The 20,570-nt window shown below is 27.8% G+C and overlaps 1 protein-coding gene across 1 annotated transcript in view; it reads right to left on the reverse strand.

Moving 5' to 3' along the window:
• LOC107438166 (BCL11 transcription factor A) overlaps positions 1–20,570 on the reverse strand; it is a 208,469-nt gene that overhangs the window by 114,097 nt on the left and 73,802 nt on the right. The gene's annotated exons all lie outside the window — the stretch shown is intronic.

A 20,570-nucleotide genomic window follows, 5' to 3' on the forward strand; every position in this document is an offset into this window, starting at 1 on the left:
AATATTACAGTAAAAATAACGGTATAGCACTGTAAAAATTACGGAATACGGTAAAAATGGATTTTACGGTAAAATGGAATTTACATTCAGGGTCGCTGCATTCAGGGTGACAGTACTTTTTACCGTAAATCGACCCCGAATTTTACAGTGTAGCGATACGTATTACATGGCAGAAATATATTTGATTAAGTTTCGATGTCAGGAGGCAGAATTTCTTTGGTAAAAAGAAAAAAATATATATAAAATGCCATGATTGCATATTTTTTAAATAATTAATCTTTGTTAGGTAATTGATTATATAATAACGCATTTTTAATAAAAACATTAATCGATAGGTGCCTCCTAACAAACAGCTTTAAGTGACAACTTTTTTTTTTCAATTAGTGCTCAAAATAAGCTTTGAGCATAATCAGGTTGTAGATAAAAACTTGTACAGTTATGTGAGTTCTACTAAAGGTTGATAGCAATGTGCAAGGAATCCAAGAAAGAAACTATTACACGAATCTATCACGTACTGCGAACTTATTTATATTATTTAAATCATGAGTTGGATGCATAAAATGGAAAATATCTAAAAGTTATGAGGCTAATTATGGCAAACATAACTGAATCAAAGTAAAAGATAGTTCATAAATAAACATTACTCTTTGTTTAACTTATATAAATTAATAGCAATATGTAAAAAAAGGAAGGAAAAAGAATAAACACATACTGGTGACATTAAATTATTACAAGGTTAGTACGGATAAATTCTGTCATTGACACTACCAAAACTTTGACTTAAACAAGTTTTCCGATCGAAACTTAAAAATGTTTAAAGATTTTGCCTATCATTCCTAACAAAGCATTCACATCAGAATTTAATTATCTAACACAACCATGCTTTATCCATTCAAAATACGCGCAATCAATTATCTTTGATTCAATGCATCAAGTTCTAACAATTAGCAGTAATTCATAAGTGATTGCTGTTAGGTCACAAAGAAAACAAGTTTTTTAATGTTGTTTCCCATTTAAAAAGAAACTCTTTCTCTCTAATTTTAGTTTTAAAGTAGGGGCGATTTGGAGATCGCACAGAAGCAAATTGCGTAACGGAGAAGACAGCTACAGACTAACGCAGCTGCTGCGAAGACAGTCTCTTTCGATTTTTTTGTTATTTGCTTCTGGCTTACTCTTTTTGCTCTACCATTGAATTCTCACTTTCTTCCATTTTGTTTTGTCCTAACTGTCACAAGACTTAAGGTCTCGGTGAAAATAGCACAGGATTCCATCGAGTTTCTTTTTACTTTAAATCCACCCTCGCAGAAATCCCTTGTTTGAGTTTAAAAAAACGCAGACTGAGAATACTATCTTCTGAAATCTTGAACACCTTCTTACAATAATACATTAACTGATTTTTTTTGTATTTTACAACTGCATAGTTAAACTTAAATAATTGCTATCCTGTCATTTTTTTTAAATGCCTATATATTCAACAAAAATGTATTGTTTGTAACTAACTTATTATTTTCTTTATTATAAATTCTAAATTATTTTCAGTATTATAATATTCTATATAAGCAGTCTTTAATGCTTTCATATCTTTAATTTCAAATCTGCAATCGGCTTCTCTCTCCAAGCTTAAGTTTTTTTTAAAATTAAATTTTTAACCTATTTTTTGCCGAAAATGTACAAGTTTATAAGCGCTATATATAATAGGGGAAGCATAAATGTTGCAGTACACTTCTAGTGGAGTTAGAGCACATCTGGATTAAAATTGCATAGAAAACCATGTCTGTAAACGTCGTCATGTGTTGCTAGGGGTGCTTCCCCTATTATGAACTGTTTTTTCGTGTGATTCAGAACAAGTCACAATAGGTATACTTATGGTCCTGAGATAAACTTGAGAGGTACTTAATATTGCATCCAGGTATAGATGCAATCTTAATCCTGATGATTAGCCCCTAATCTTGATGATGAACTCCCTTAGAAGTTTATTGCAGCATTTACGCAACCGACTGTTGGATCTAACGTTTTTAAACTTGTTTATTTCAATAAAAAAGTAGATCAAAAATGGCATTTTAAAAATTTTGTAGCTTTCGAAACAAAACTAATTTCAGATTTGAAATTCCCCACTCTCAAAATAGTCAAGATGAAGTATTTGTATAAATGTCACAAAACATTTGTTCTCTAGTGTAATTTTTTTTAATTAATCGGTTACATCATAGGAGGTGGAAAAAGCAATTAAATAATTCACCACACCATCGAATGAATACTTCATTATGTTGAATAATAAATTCTTTTTAATTGCATTTCTTTTAAATACATATTGAAGTATTAATTACTCAACGTGCTATGTGAAGAAAGGAAGAACAAAGCAAACATCAAGGTAGATGCAATATTAGAAGACGACTTGCATTTCTCTTTCAAAACAATACCCTATATCTTAATTGGACAAAATAAAAGTTACAAGCACATTTTTATCGAGTGACCCAATATGCAAGTGGTTCATTTAAGAATTTTTGCTGACTCGTTGCTTGTAAGTGACAAAAACACTTGTTTTAAAGAATTTTCTACCCTAAACTACATGACCAATAAACCATGACCCAAACACATTAGTTTTGATGACACAGCCAATTAAGATGAGTCGCCACAATTATTTTTATTTTTGTTAACTCATATACATGACTCGGTAAATTACGTTTGTTGAAAATTCATTAAGAAAATAAGAAACATGATGGAATTATACATAATTGATACGACACTGATAATGCCCTTACATAGTGATTATGGACTTGCTTACGTCACAATATATATTAAAATGTTTCAAATTTTCAAATTAAACTAGAGTTTGAGTTCCGATTTACATTTTAAGTAAGAATTTTGAATTTTATAGTGGACAGAAATAGTTTTAATGATTCGACAAAAACAAGCCAATAACTAATATGCAAAGTATATGTTACGCTCTTAAAAATTATTTATGTAAACATCATCAATATTTGTCTATGTTACTTATAAGATGTATTGGAAAAACTTACAAACTCTTTATGTTCTACTTCAGAATATCATTCTAACATTTTAAAAACCGATCGGGTATCTGGAAAGTAGACTGAGATATGGGCAGGCAATAAATTGAAATTGTATGATGAGTGCAAGCTGAGTTTTAGGCATAGGCGTGAAAAAGACGCTTTTGTGAAAAAAGAATGGTTTATGACTAGGTAATAAATTGAAATTGTATGATGAGTGCAAGCTGAGTTTTAGGCATAGGCGTGAAAAAGACGCTTTTGTGAAAAAAGAATGGTTTATGACTAGGTAATAAATTGAAATTGTATGATGAGTGCAAGCTGAGTTTTAGGCATAGGCGTGAAAGAGACGCTTGCGTGAAAAAAGAATGGTTCATGGCTAGGTAATAAATTGAAATTGTATGATGAGTGCAAGTTGAGTTTTAGGCATAGGAGTGAGAAAGACATTTGTGTGAAGAAAAAAATGCTTTAAATACCTTGACAACTGGTAACTTATTTAATTATGATGACATTTTATCAATGGCATCCATTTCAAATCTATGGTTATATCAGTGTTTTACCTCGTAGCCTTCACTACAAATAATTCCTGTATAATTACTGTATAAAATACTTCGAGGCACTTAGGATGCATCATACATGAAATCAATTTTACCATAAAATTTATTTTTGCCGTTAGATAAACTAATTTTGGAAAACACATGAATATTACTCCCACATTGTAATTGCAATACAAGTGCGACGTGCTTAGGTTAATTCAAATTTTAAAGGTAACTAAGAGTTATTCAACTTTTAATCGTATTGACTTATCAAGAGTTTTTCATTTTTTGTGAAACACGATGAATACATTACTCAGACTAACTTTAAGTTGGATAGTTGAAGATTTCATTACGATAATGATCATAATTTCCGACGAAATTTCATAAGTATCTAGCGTCGATGAAATTACAAAAACTCCGAACTAAAGACAGGAATCCAACTTCCAACCTCCTTCTGATCTTATTTTGTTGGACAGGGGAACCTATCAGGAAAAGTCCTTAGGTGAACAAAACTACCGAACCATGAGCACATCTTCATAAGCTCTTCTCGCAGAAAATCATCTGAGTCTTTCACCTCTTTTGCTTTAGGCTGGGTAGAAAACAAACAAGCTGTCTAGAAAATTAACTTCGGTGCTCTAACGTTCTGAACATGACAGAAACGACAGCTCTGTTCTTTCAGAAAATGCATCTACGCATGCATATTCGCCTTGATAGAACTTAGATGGATTCACAGGCTTTTGCCACATCAACGGGCTAAGGCCATGTTGAATTTTTAAACATTGGGTTTTGAAGTGGAGGAGAGGCCTCCTCTTACTTTGGTTGGTTCTCAACTAGGCCATCAAGACTAATGGTGAGGTTTTGGGAATAAGGATCTTGAAAGAAAGTTGAATTTTTCTTGGGAGTTTTAGGTTCTTGAAATTATACACTCTTTAATTTGAAGATGGGTTTCTTGTTTTAGTTACTTGCAATTATTCTGTTATTTGTGGTACTTTGAAAGGCTCTCTGTGTGCTTTAATAAAAATTCATTTTACTTGCCAATGATAAAAGTGATTAAATGTAAAGATTTAAAGCATATTCGCAGATTGTGTTTTGCTTATAAGTTATTCCTTCTTGGCTTTCGAATTAAGCAACTATTTCCATGGCATTATCTTTATTGAGGACGTTGTTTTTAAGGTTCCAATAAACATCTAAGAAATGATTATGTCTATCCAGAATTGCAAATAAAAGCTATGTTCAAATAATGGTCACTAAACATCAGTACAAGCTAAGGTGATTGAAAATATATATTGTGAGAGTCAAATGAAAGTGTATAACTTTTTCATCACAATACGAAGAAATAAAGCAATTTTTTTTCACTAGTTGGGATAGTTGAGAAAACAAAATTGCTCTGACTATTGGAAATTTTCTAATAAAATACGAATTTCGTGCGAACTAAAATATTACCTTAAATACTGAATGCTTATGCCTGCATTATTCTTTGCTTTTTCAGAATTATGTTTAAAACTACAGAGTGGAGGAAATAAAATTTTCTGAACAGTACTAAAAAGCCCAATAGAAAAATTAAACCTATAGATTAAATTTATTCATGGAGGTGGACAACTGTAATAACGGGACCATTTGGTATTAAATTATTCTCAAAAAAAATTTATTCAGTCAATTAGATTATTGTAACACAAAACATAAGTGATAACTTTTACAAAACTATTTGATGACTTTAAATGTTTTGAGGAAATTATGTAAATTGTATGTGAGTTCAATAAATATTCAATATAACATATATTAAGTAAAGGTTTAGATACACAATTACTGTGCAGTTTTAATTCATTATAATTTTAAATTCTGAGTCCTTTTGAGAATAACCCACAAGGGAATAGTTGGTACGTTTTCCTTCAGTGCCTGAGCAAATTAATTGCTTTGGCTAACTAATGTAGCCTAATTTCGAAACTTCGAGTCCAAGGTCAACTTTTCAATCTTGGTAATAACTTTTACTATGACCGGCGTCAAATGAACAATCCATTTTCTTAAACTATGTGGAACATCGTATAACTGACGTGGATGCTTTAAACTGGAACCTTAAAGAGAAATAATTGCCCCCATTTATTACGCAATAGATCGCCATCCAAAGCGCCAAATATGCATCCTAGTTCCTTGATGTCAATGATCTATAACATAAGCATAACCTTGCGAAAGTAAGGTACTCTATTTTAACAACATACACCTTGAGATTTCCTAGCGGTTTCTTAAAGGTCAATGACATATTAAATAGCCCCCTTTTTTACGCAAGGGCATATACTCAGCGGGGCACCCCCTAAAGTGACGTCATACGACTTTGGGGGTTGCTCAGCAGGTGCACCGGAAACTAGAAGAGGAAGTTTTTTTTCTTTTAATATAAGAGGAAATGCTGAAGGTAAAGTGGCGAGTAGATGTTTATTGATAGGATGTGTTTGTTTGTTTATCTTTTTATTTAATCGAGTAATTCTTGGAAAATGAAGAGAAAAAATACAAAAATGGAAAGGTGATAGGGTTATCTGACACAACGGTTGATGAAAGGTTGGATAAGCTTCCTATGGATTCACCGGATTTAATGAGCTATTCGCGTGAGTTGGGTAAATGGATAATAAATAAATTAAAAACATGCTTAATTTAAACTAGGGTGAAACTCATTAAAATAAACAAAATGTTTAGGAAGCATCTGCTTGAAAAAAATACGAATAAAGGTTTTTCTTAAAAATTGAAAAAAAAAAATTTCGTGTTAATAAATTTGTTTAAATGGCTATTTTAATACTAAATAAGGCTTTTGAAAAGAACTATACTTTTATACGTATTTCATAGGCTACTTAGAAGTAATGCGTAGTTAGGAATCATAATCAAATGCTTGCTTATTTGTTTTTTTCAAAAGCTAAGGAGAATGACAGATCTCTCTCTCTCTCTTTATATATATATATATATATATATATATATATATATATATATATATATATATATATATATATATATATATATATATATATATATATATATATATATATATATATCACATAACCGCATTTATATTTATAACATGGATAGATAGATGTAAATTATATCATTTATTTATATATATGTATATTTATATGTATAGATCATTATGTATATTTTTGTGTAAAGATTATCTGTATAAAAAGATCCCAAGTTGGAACTTTTTACGTGAAATAAGGATGATTACGTGAAATAAGGATGATTATGGATGAATAAGGATGATTACGTGAAATAAGGATGATTATGGATGAATAAGGATGATAAGGATGATTACGTGAAATAAGGATATAATGAAATAGTCTACATGCATTATTGTGTTTATACTAAAAACTATTTATGGGGGGGGAAGGTATGATAAACAGCACTGTAAAAAATACCAGATCAAATTACGGTATAAAGTATCGGCAATTTGGGTGCATCATCCATAAAATCAATTTTACCGTAAAATATTATTCCGTAATTTTACAATAATATTTATTTAATTAAAGTGATTTCAAGGTAATTATTACTGTATATTACATATATTTTGCTCTGTAACATGTTCTAGTATAAATGGACTTCGGTAAACCTTACAAACTACTTCAGTTCCGGTACTTTTAATTACTAATTACTCAAAACGAGGGAAAATGAGCTATAATGTTTTATCATTGAATGGTGAACTATCACTATAGTGCTTTGTCATATAGTTTTATCAATAAATCGTAATAAATACCATTCTTTTGTGTGAATACTTGATGAATTTAAATGCTGAATAAGCATCATTGCTATTTTCAACTCAAATAAAAAAAAAACTGTAAGTATTTTTTTTAAAAATCCTTATTTATATTTTGAATTTGAAGCCATTTATCACTATAATCCTTTATATTTTGAATATTGATTTACAACTATGAGGATTTTTGTTTAATTTATTCCACAATTATAAATTTCCTATATATTTAGGACTTTTGAAAAAATTTTGAAATTTGAAAAACAGTATATGAAATTAAAAGTCATACAAAATGTAAGAGTTTATATTTAAATACTTTAAAAATTTGATGGTATAAAGAGGCACACGATTAATTATCAAACAGATTATTCTGATAACTTTCAACTGCAGCATGTCAAATAAAAGAGAAGATATAGAAAATTATTATATTTTTACATCCATTGAAAAACATTAAAGGGTAAAACTAAAAGTCATTAAAAAATATAAATCAATATTTCTGTGTTCATTAAAGAGAAACGCGAGAGTCTTATTTTAAAATCACCAAATCACTTAAAATTATTTTAACATTTTCAAGATTTACTTAACCAAAAACTGACAAATGTGTCACAAAATTTGATACGTTTGTATGAGAGTTTAGAAAATTATATGATATTAAAAGTTCTATGGTTTGTTAAGAAGTTGTATTTATTTGGTAGCTTTCAAGAAAAGCGTATAAGACAAAATATCATAATTATTCGTCCATTTTACTGTCCATGAATTCTTAGCAAGATATTATGTATTGAGAAAAAAGTATGCTCGAAACAACTGGAATGTGGTAAAATTTATCGCGTTTCTGTCTCTTCAAAAATCTTGGTAATTTTTACCGAATCTCCTTTGTAATGATTTTTGTGAAACTAACAATAAAATATTGTTTATAACCTGTGATAAAACTTGATAAATTTGATTTGATAAAATTTGGTAATTTTAACATGATACCATAAAGCGTGGTATAGAAACCATTTATTCGATTAAGTTTATTTTTCTGTTCTGTATTTTTTACTAAATATCTGGTAGTAAGAGATATAAATTTGAAAACCAGAATCTTTGATAAACCGGTACCATACAAACTGAAAAATTACCCCCCAAAAAATATAGTTTAAAAACAGTATATTTTGGTTTTACAAATCAAAATTATTATTGTTATTATTACCTAAAACACCATTATCATACAGTACGCTAATTTTACTAAAATTTTTTCCGCCGTGAATTTTCAAATAATTGATCAATTTAGATAAATATAATGCAATAATTTTCCCCCCTCTATTGAAAAACCCTAAAGAACAAAACTAAGCGTCAGGGATAAAAACAAAATCAATATTTCTATTTTCATTTAAGAGAAGAGCGAGAGTCTTCTATTTTAAAATCATCCTTTTCTGGTACCCAAAGGGATGGGGAACGTTGCCAAAAGAGATCTCCCCTTTACAACCCCTTTCTTTCCATGTCGTGACTCACCACCCCCCTTTTCTGTCAAAAACCCCGCCTACGGAATAGCGTCAAGGAAGCCAGAAGTGTGGCAGGTGCTAGACAAGGCTGATACTTGTCTTGGCAGGTGGAAGAAAAAAGGATGATTTCTTTGTCCACAATGAGAAATCGTTGGAGATCCTCAAAAACAATGACTCTTTTAATTATTTTTAAAAGCAAGGTACTAAATAAGGATATTAGAAATAGATGTGTTATATGAAAAACGGTTCTTTGCAATATTTTATTTTAGCATTTCTCTCTTTCAAATTTCGTAAGCTTCTAGCAGGAAATTATATGGCACAGACAGAGGTATAGTAAAGAAAGAGTGACATAGTGTTAGATATGAATAAATGTTAGCCATAATAAACCATAATAATATCCATAATAATAGCCAAAAGGGAAATAAAAACTACGTCTCATTGCCATAATAATAGCCATAATAAAGACCACAAATAATAGCCCATAAACACACAAACTGTAAATCCGTTTTTATAATGGAGAACATTATTAATGCTGAAGCGCAGAAGGAAAAAAGGAAGCACACAGAAGCAGAAGATTATTAAAAACAAGTTACAACAATCAAAAAGGGTATAGATCTATTAGGGTAAATGAAACAAGCTGTTGCAAACTGTCATAATCAAGTTATTGCCATGTTTTTTCGACCCTATTGGTCTTAATAATTTGTTAAAAATTTTCTTCTGCATTTTTGTGTTTCTCTATTTGAATCTGTGTTTCGACAATGATGAAAATTCTTCATAATTTTGAAATTAATATTGCTTGCAGAGTGAAAAAGGCAGCTAGAGCTTAACAGTTTCTTTTAAAAATCATAATTTAAGCAGTTCCATTTTTTTTTCTGTCTTGCAATGAATTGTAGTTTTTATTTCCATTTTCGCTTTTCTTTTTCTGGGTTACCATGCTTAGAATAAATACTGCAGTATGCATTTGTAGAAGCTAATGAAATTAAAAAAAAAAAAAAAACAAGACACTGTGAAAAAAATATGGTTAAAACTACCAAAATATGGTAAAATCTCTATGAGAACCCCAAAATGGTCGATAACTTTTACCGAAGCGCTTTGGTAATAACTTTGGTAAAATTAACAATAAAATATAGTTTAATAATGTATAATAAAATATGGTAAATGTGGTAAAATCTAGTAATTTATTCATGATATCTTAGAGCATGGCATAAAAAAAAATTTATTCCATAAAAGTTACATTTCAGCTTTTTTTCTTCCTTTTCTTTTATTAATTATTTTATTTTATTTTCTATTTTTTTATTAAGTCATCATCCATAGAGCTATCTCACATACAGAAATGTCACATTTATACAGCATGGTGATTTTTTTCTGTGCAAAAAGGAGCCTTTTGATACCCATAAAATTTCTCTAACTACCATTCAAATTTCTCAACTGCAAAATAAATAAAATTTAAAAAAATTTGCACTTAAATTTTACCTATGGTGAGTGCAGAGTTTTATTTAACAGAAATGTTACACGATACTTCTGGTCTGATAAAAATAAAAAAATGAAATTTCGATCAAAAAATTCACCAATAAATAAACCTTTCATTTTCCTTTAATACACTTAAAAACATTATATAATAATAAGAAACACCAAGAAAAGTTCATTTCTTTCACTACTTGAGGGGTTTCACGAACTGAATTGAATCAACATCAATTGATATTACTCTGAATTATAATTTATTAATATAAAAGTTAGCTAATGTTGTTAATTACAATCGCAGACCACTATTAATCGAATTTCAATCAAACTGTCAGTGGACAATTAGAAATTTTACTATCCATCTGTTCCAACATCCTGAATCATACATATAAAACACATTACTTATCGAACGATCAAAAAGAAGCTATTCCACCCTTATCTGCAAGATAAAGCAGCATTAGGCTAACAGTTATGATTCTGCCCCTCAATTACATTTGTAAATGGTCAAAAGTCCCTCATCATTTGGCGATTAACCGCAACAAGTCGATGCCTGCTGGTGTTTTCTAATTCAGTTAAATACACGTGGACGGCGATAGAGGTCATTTTAGTGACTTCCGCTCATTAAAGGTATTGCAGAGCAGCTGCTCTCATAAACACGCAAGATTTTTTTTTATGTAACTGACACTTTCCAAAACCCACTTAATGCCCACTGTCTTTGTCTTCTAAAATGAATAAAAAGGAGTCTTTATAACGTCTGTTATTTAACCATTTAAGCGGTAATTTAGTTATGGCTGGCAGAGTTTGCATCTGGGAGGAGATTACAGTTTGAAGCAGGGACCGACATTACTGGAGAAAAAGAATCATTTTTTGGGTTTTATTTAATTATAATGAACTACATTTCATTCAATATAGATTTTTTTTTTTTTAAGGTTATGGCTGTTTCTTGGTGTTACCCCTTTTGCCAAGGAGAAAGAAAACCCACAGTAAAAGCCATAAATTCGAAATATAGTTATTCTCTGAAACTACATGGATAAAAAAATTCTGGTAAAATTACCGTACTATACTGTAATAACATTTCTGATGAAGAAAACTAACATAATTCTGGTCACTTAAATCAAAATAAAAGATATTTAAACCGTTCATTTGGAAAATTTTCTATTCATATTGTAAAGGTTTACCAGAAATTCTGGTTTTCAAATTTATAGTTCTTGTTGCCACACCTATAGTATAAAATATAAAACATAACAATAAATTTATCCTAATAAATTGTTTTTATGCCAAGCATTAAAGTATCTAAATAAAATTACTCAATTTTACCACACTTACCAAAATTTATGATGGATTATAGAAGCATATTTTATTGTTAATTTTTCCAAAATCATTTCCAAAGAGCTTCGGGAAAAAATTTTGAACTTTTTGGTGTTCCCATAGAGACAAAAAGATTTGAAAAAGAATTTTACCATATTCTGGTAGTATCTTGCTATATATAATATCTTGCTAAACTTTTTGCACCGTAAAACAGATAAATAGCTTAAAATTAAAAAAAAACTGAATTATTTTAAGAACACTCGATTTGGTGAGATTTCTTTTTACCTAGATCCAAATCATAAATTTAAATATATTTATTTTGTTCAAGAAAATAAAAAAGCTAAATTTTTCTTTCATTTTATTTCAGGAGAAAACATTCTTATTTTCTACAAATATTGAGATGTTTCAAACTTAATCATTTGGGACAAAAAAAATCTATTGTATGTGATAAGTGTTTTAAAGAATCCTTTTATTAGTTTAACGTTTTCATAAAGTAGAAAAATAATTTAAAAAAAGATGATAAAAATAAAGAAAAAATAATATGAAATTGAATTTCCGTTCAAAATATTGAAATTAGAACAAATTTATGAATGTAGAAAGAAATTTGCTTGCATCAAATTGCAACAATATTAATATTTGAAGAAGAAATATTTCGAAGACCAAAATGAAGTTTTTATTCTACTTTGAATTATATAATAGTTACTCTTTAGAAACAGAAAACGAAAATACCCATATTTTAAAAGAATATTTTCTTGCATTTTTCTGAAAATGAAATATTATTTATTTATTTTTTTTACTTTTTTTTCACAACAAGTGACATTTTATGCATCAAATGACAAAAAGCACTTTTATGTTATTTATAGAAATAAAATCATAAATCTAAGGGACTCCACTGAATTTCTAGTGTTGAAATTCTCAGGGTTCAGTTATGTTTTTTTTTTTTTTTTTTAATAATGGATGCACTTTATCAGTCGCAATAATTTTACTCATAATCAAATCTGATATAGCTAACGTTAATTGATAGTTTCTAAAAATTGCGAACCTAAAAATAGGAAACATTTATAAACAAAAAGTATTTTTGTATATGAAGAGAGATATCTAATATTCCTTCTAACAGAAATTCTCTTGTGTTAAATAGATCCCTTATCTCGGTTTTTAAATGCTCTATGGTGATATGTCATAATAATTCATACATGTTCTTGAATATGAATGATGCTGTAAAATTAGATAAAAAGAAAAAAAAAAGCGCTTTGTCAAACTTTTTAGTGAAATCAGAAAGAATAGGACAAAATTGTGATTTGTTCTCTTTAATTCATTATTTTAGCCGAATATAGTATTAAGTCTAAAAATGGTGATTAAAATTGCACACTTCAAGCAATTATTTTCTGCACAATCACGTTTACAACAGAGAAAGTAATTAAAATTTGTCCACGTTGATAACATGACAAACTTCAAGCAATATTCTTTGTAAAAATATTTTGGCAACCTTTAGATCACGTTACGAAATGTATGAAGATTACCACATTGTAAAAAATTCAGGTTTAAACTACGATAAAAAGTACCATCCTCAGTGTGCCGGTACTTTTTACTGTAAAATCCATTTTTGTCCGGAACATCTTACAGAGTAAAAAATCTGATATACCGTAATTTTTACAGTATTAATTACCATAAAACAACTGAATCACTCTAATTAAATAAATATTACCGTAAAAATAACGATACAATATTTTACGCTAAAATTGTTCTTACGGTGAAATGAATTTTACGGATGATGAACTCAAAGCGCATACTTTGAACCGCAATTTGATAAGGAATTCTTTACAGTGCAGTTCACTTGTGATAAGCCACATAAGCACTTTAAAGGCATATTTTTTTTAACAATGGCGCTTGGTACCCATTAATTTTTCAATTATTCATTTACATTAATTACTTATATCTATTTAGGTGAAAAAATGAGTTTCTTTTTTAATTAAGAAACAAACAAACAAAAATTTCTGACTCATTTATGAGCTATTACAAACTGAAGCAAGTCTAGAGTAATAGGATATGCATGTTTTATTTGAATTTTTTTTTTCAAACACATTCATTTACAGTTTCTTGATTGATTAAAATTGCCTACCGTAAACAATAATTTTTTACACACTGATGTCATCAGAAAAGAAAGTCATTACATGGAAGCTTTTAAAACTAGAAATCGACAAACAAATTAAAAAAAAAAAATCATTGTGACACATTTGTGTGCAAACTTTTATGAACAAACTACAGAATATTAGGAGGTGTATGCTTTTATTGATTTTTATTTCGTTACACGCAATCGTTTACAGTTCCTTAATTGATTAAAATTGCCCACTGTTAACAATTATTTTTTCTCATGCGAATGTCATCGGAAAAGAAAGTCATTAGGAATTGCCCACAAAGAAATTTTTTAATTGATTGATTTTTTTAAAATTTTATTTCCTAAAACACAATAACTTACAGTTCCCTAATTGATTAAAATTGACCACTGTAAACAATGATTTTTTCAAGCTAAAGTGATTGAAAAGAAAGTCAATAGGAATCGCCAGCATGGAAATTTTTAAAATAATAAATTAATAAACAAATAAAAATAATTGATATATTTATAAGCAAACGAGAAGTTACAAGTCGAGAATTTCTTAGAAGATGCATGCATTAATTAATTTTTGTAAATTTTATTTCTTCAAGCACAATCATTTACTGTTCCTTAATTGAGTAAAATTGCCTGTTAAAAATTATTTTTTTCTCATGCGAATGTCATCGAAAAAGAAAGTCATTAGGAATTGCCCAAAAAGAAATTTTTGAAATAATAAATTAATAAACAAATAAAATAAAAATTGACACATTCATGAGCAAACGAGAAGTTACAAGTCGACAGTTCATTAGAAGATGCATGCATTAATTGATTTTTTTTTAAATTTTATTTCTTCAAGCAAAATCATTTACAGTTCCTTAATTGATTAAAATTGCCCATCGTGGTCAATTATTTACACACCAATGTCATCATAAAAGAAAGTAATTAGAAATTGCCCACATTGATAACTTCTTCATGTAATAGTCTTCTTAAACAAATTGCTGTCAGTTTTTAGGTCACGTGTAGAGACGAATGAAGATCATCAGTATGCTTGTGATGAGCCACATTAGTACTTCAACCTGTTCCGCGCACCCATAAAGGCCATAAGTCAAGATAAATAAAACACAGAAAAATCAAAACCAACCCCGACTGAAACAGTAGCCTATCTGTTTTTTTTCTTACTAAAGACGTTGACCTTGCTTAAAAAGAATGGGATCGTCCAAGCCTTGGACTTGGATGTTTTCAAGAAGTAATTCAATTTTATGATATTATTTCTTTTTTTATTATTTATTTTTGCATGAAGATATAAGATTAGAAAAGGTGAACGAATTGCTTCACTTTACACATTATTTAAAAAAATAAACAAATAAACGATGCTTTTTTGTTGTTTTAGTTTTAAAAGTCTAAGAGTTTTTGACGTTATATTATTTGAGTTTTAATTTATAATTCAAAATATATATACAAAAAAAGATTATTATTAAAATTTAAAATTATAACTAAATATTTTAGGGTAGTATGAGCTGGAAATTATACTGCAAAAAATATTATATTTAAAACAGTTTTTAATCTTATGCAAAACTATAAATAATTAAATGAAAACTAAGATACTATGATAACTTAATAAACAACTATATCCTAATCTAAATGAATAGGAAAATATAGCAATTACACGGAGAAAAAAATTCTGGTAAAATTACCGTATCGTATAAAAAAAACCTAAATCTGGTATTAAATATTAAAACGGCATTTAAACCATTCAATTAGTAAATTTTCCTTTCATTTGCTAACGGTTTACCGGAAATTCTGGTCTTCAAAATTATAGTTACCGCACATTTAATAAAAAATGCAAAACTGAAAAGTAAATTTAACCGAGTAAATGGTTAAGGTAGCATGATAAAATAACAAAACTTTTCCATATCTACCAAATTTGATCATACATTATAAAGTCATATTTTATTTTTAATTTTACCATTACCAAAGTGCTTCGGTAAAAATTTCCGAAATATTTCCCATAGAACTAGAAACACGGTAAATTTTACCATATTCAAAAAAATTTGGACCATACTTTTTTTTCTTAGTATTATTATTATCTGCAAGAAAATGATAGAGTAATATATAGTACATTTAATTAGTATTGATGTTCTAAATTATTATAAGATGAAAAAAAAAAAAACATAAAATAACCACAAGGAAAATATTTATTCAATTTTTTCCTCTTACTTCACACATTAAAATTCTCTTTTTAAACATTATATCTATTATATATTAGCCTATAAGTATAATAAGCTAAAAACTTTAATGAACAAAAAATAAAAACTATGACTTTGCTTGTATAAAACAAATAAATAAACAACTATATCAAATTATTTTGGATAAATATCAAAATATTGTGATTTCAGATTATTATTTACATAAAAAAATATTGAATAATGCAACTTTTAAAATTAAATTATCTAATCTTATATTTTTATAACAAAAAAAAAAATGCTAAATAAGCTAAATTATCAGACTTCAGCAATTACAGAATGTTGGAAATGAATTAAAACAGATTCCACAAAATATTACTCTTTACAATGATTTATACATTTTCTTTGTTTAATTATCAATGTTCGAAACCTTAATAACTTTAATAACACCTAAACACTGTATAATCACATTAAAGAAAACATCGTCCAATATTAAAAATTAAACACTAAGAATTTTCTAATGTTCCATAGAACATTGAGAAAGGTAAGATTTCCTTAATTGTTTGGAACATTTAAAACAGAAATGGCAACAACTTGCCATTTTCTTTAAAAACGTTTAGCAGGCCCCCTTCCCCATACCCCCAGTATCCCACCTCGCACCTTTCTTTTCTTAAAGGTAAACTAGTAGTTGCACTTAATTCCCACTGTTCCACCCTTTCTTCTACCCCCTTTTCGAATTTAAGCTGGCGAGCCTTATTTCCATAATGCTTCTTTCTGAATAAAAATGAGCCTGCCTCGTAATCGAGATCATTAAGGAGGTTGCACTAACTTCATTTTAAATTAATTTTTGAAGTGTAAAGTATGAGTTCCGGGCGGGGGAGGAAGATAATGGGGCTGTTCTTTTCTTAATTTTCTTTTCTCAAATTTTTATTCGTTTTATATTTCTCAATTGGTGTAGTGAGAAAAGATAGAAAATAGAATGATGGTTTGAAAAAGAGTGACGAAATTGTGTCAGAAACTGAAACTTTATCTACACGGAATAAAATGTCGGAATTTTGAAGGAATAAATAATTCAGTTTACATTTGGAGTTGAACTTTTTCTAGCGTTATAACCTTATTTCTAGAAAAATACAAAGAATTCTATTATTTAATAAAATCTTATAAATTACTTTTTTTTCGTTAGCAATTACCAGATTCTGCATTATTTCATGTGAACTGCACTAAAAAAAAACTACCGAAATATCATAAAAATTGCTGTGTTTTTGGCTCTATGGTAACATTAAAGTCTCTGTAATTTTTACCGAAACGCTTTGGTAATGATTTATGTAAAATTGATAATAAAATATGGTTTTATAATATCTGATAATTTAATCATAATACCTTGGAGCATGGCATAAAAATCATTTATTCGGTAATTTTTTTTCTTTCCAGTGGTAATAAGTATAAAAGATTAAATATGTGTCAACAGGTATGCTACATATTTATTAAATAGGTATAATAAATATGTGGTAATAAAAACTATAATTTTGAAAACCAGAATTTCCAGCAACCCGATATCATACGAACGGAAAAATTACCAAAGAAATAATTTCAATTCCATATGTTTCAGTTTTTATTACCATCAGAATTAAGTTTTTTTTCTTCTTTTCACCAGAAGTGTCATTATCATACTTTATACTTTATGGTAATGTGTTTAAATTAAATAGAAAACTATATGTGATCATCAACATGTGATGAAAGTTTAATTGAATAATTGCGTGAAAATAGTTGTATGCTTTATCAAACATTATTAAATTGCAATCGTTGCCAAAACAATTAGTAGAAAATTGGTCAAAGCTTTTGTGATGCTTCTTAACAAACTATTTAATTAAATCTTTTACAAAAATCAAAAGAAATTCTGTTATAAATTTTGTTTTTATTCAGTTCGCTGTTGACAAACACTTGTTCATATGAAATATGACAAACTCTTGTCCACATGAATCACATGAAGAATTCTTAATTTACTGTGATAAAATGCAAAGTTATTTTCTCGATAAGAAATCTATCACATTTTTATTTTATTTTCTCGAAAAGAAAAAGAATTAAAATGTTTTCATTCATTTTGTTCTTCTATACCTCAATTTTCAGTACCGGTTTGCTAAAGGCTATTTTAAATGTTATTACTTTTTAACAAAGATGATGCAACTAGATATATTTAATAGGGTAAAAAAATTTCGTGATATAATTTTGATTTCTAATAAGATTGATTTACATTCATTTTCTGCGAGAGCAGAAAATATGAACATAAAAAAATTGTGTTTAACAGTGCTGTAATAAAATAAAATTTGAAGACAGAGCTGTTGCTATATTTAAGGAGATAAAAGCTAAAGTTATTTCATTAAATCATATTTATCTTTAAATTCAATTCTTAGCAAAAAATGAAGAGAAATCTCCTGAATTCTAAAAATTTATAAATAAAACGAAATTTAAATTACGTACTTGGATGAAAGCGGAAAAATTGTTTAAATGTAATTTACTTTTTTTTAAACTCATATATATCTTCCAAAATTCAAATATCATTTATGCACCACCAAGTAAAATTTTAAAAATTTTCTAACGTAAATATTTTGATCCAATGTCTTAACAAAATATATATTTATATAATAAAGATATATTGCTATATAAATATATATTATTAATAAATAGGTTAGGAAAAAATCAAAACTTTTTCTCTTAATTTTCTTTTTTGACTTAATAAAATTATTAATAGCATCTGCCATCACATGATAAGTTAAAATTTTAAAGAAAATCATACCTTACAATATTTTTGTTGCAAAGGAAGAAAGCAGAATATTTTTCTTACCTAGAAAAGAAAGAAATTGAAATTTAGTATATGAAGGATAAAAAAATATATGTATCAATATTCTTTCAGAAATAATAGTGATTCAATTAAAATTAATTACACATGGATATTTTTTGGAATTCAATTGCTGATTCATTTATGCTTTTATGATTTCTGTTTGTTTATGATTACTATATGTTTTTGTCACATTGCTATGCATTAATATATGAAGAGATGTTTTTATAATATCGTTTTTATGATTTTTGTGCTAAAAGATGAAGAAAAAAAATTATTTCTGCGATAAATTATTCTTTAATAATTGAAAAATAATCCTTTTTTGATACTTAATAATAATATTTTTTCCTTAATTTTTACTAATTAATTAATTTAACTTATTATAGATACTGTATATATTTTCGTCTTTAAAGCATCTGAATTTCGAAGAAGTTAAAGAAAAAAAAATTGAAATTACTATTGGTTTGGAAGTAGATTATTTTAAAAGGCTTAGAAAGATTTCAGCTTTCTCACAAGTAGAGTATTTCTACATAAAAAATCATATTTTTTTTTAAAAAAAAAATCTTATTAAAATTAAAGTCTTTCAATTTTAGGTAGGTTGAAAATATGCGATTGAAAATTTTTGCAAATATTTTTCGTATAAGAAGGTAGCAAAAATGTTACATTAGAACAAATTTTTTAAAAAAAGAAACAATTATAGTTATTACTATTATTTTATATATTTTTTTAATTAAAATATATTATACTATTTACGTCATATTTCACTTAAGATTATTACCAGCATAAACCAAGTTATTATCACTGAGAAGTTAAGTCTGCAATATTAGAATCAAATTCGAAAGAAGTGAGATGTTTAAAATTAGAGATGTAAGAAACTATTCGACCAATTTCGTTCAAATTTTATATCTTGATGTTTAAAACTATATTCTTTAAAATGATGTTAAAATTTGTACACCTTACAATTTAAAATGTTTCTAAATGTTGTTAAATAATATTACAAAAAATAATAAATAGTTATTAAAAATAATTTTTTATGAATTATCTTAGAATATTCGAATTTTAAAGTTGTAAAAATTTTAAAATTTGCTCAAAAAGTTTCAGAGATATGGCGAAATACACAAAAAGTAAAATTAATATTAAGAAGTTTAAACTTTGGACTGTTCTCCTGACCTAACTATTGGTACCATATTTCCCTGATTGTGGCTACCCCCTATATTTGGGGGTCAGATTTCATAATCCGTTATAAAAGGTATATTTATTCAGAGAAAGTATGTTTTTGTGCCTTATCTTGTAACTTAATATATCATCTGAATCATCGGATCAAAAATTATTCAGTGTTATTCACTTTTTTAAGAAATTTGTTATTTGTCAAAAACTTATTTTTATTTATTTTTTTTTGTTGTAAAAAAAAATGCTGATTTTAAAGTTGATTTACGTTAAATTGTGCTTCTTTAAGAATAATTTTACTTACAGGTATACCTTTATTTATAATCATATGCTTTGACATTATTAGCATTTTTGAAACCAATTCATTGTTTCCTAATTTATTGCTTTCATAATGATAATATTAAAGTTAATAATGCAAATTTTATTGATATATTAGCCGGTTTATGAAGCCTCATCTAATGATCTTTCATCATAAAGTATAAAATATCATCCCTCCCCCTTAATATAACTCCCGATCTTCTCCTCATTTCGGACAGATGGCGCTCTTCCTCTTCCATGGAATCCAGAGTTTAGCTAACTCGTTTCTTTGTATAAGGAAATCCAGGATATTTTATATAGACAACTAGCGATAACTGCAGGCGTCGAAATTATCTTTTCCGATAGAAGTTTATGGAATGTAGCTTAAATATGGTTACATCGAAGGCATTCAGCGTCTGGAAAAGAGACCATTTTAGAAAGATCGCTATTTAAATATTCATAATTTTGCTGCCATTCGATGGA

This window comes from Parasteatoda tepidariorum, chromosome 10, assembly GCF_982258835.1.
Source record: "Parasteatoda tepidariorum strain Cologne lab strain chromosome 10, Ptep-v5.0, whole genome shotgun sequence".
NCBI classification, from domain to species: domain Eukaryota; kingdom Metazoa; phylum Arthropoda; class Arachnida; order Araneae; family Theridiidae; genus Parasteatoda; species Parasteatoda tepidariorum.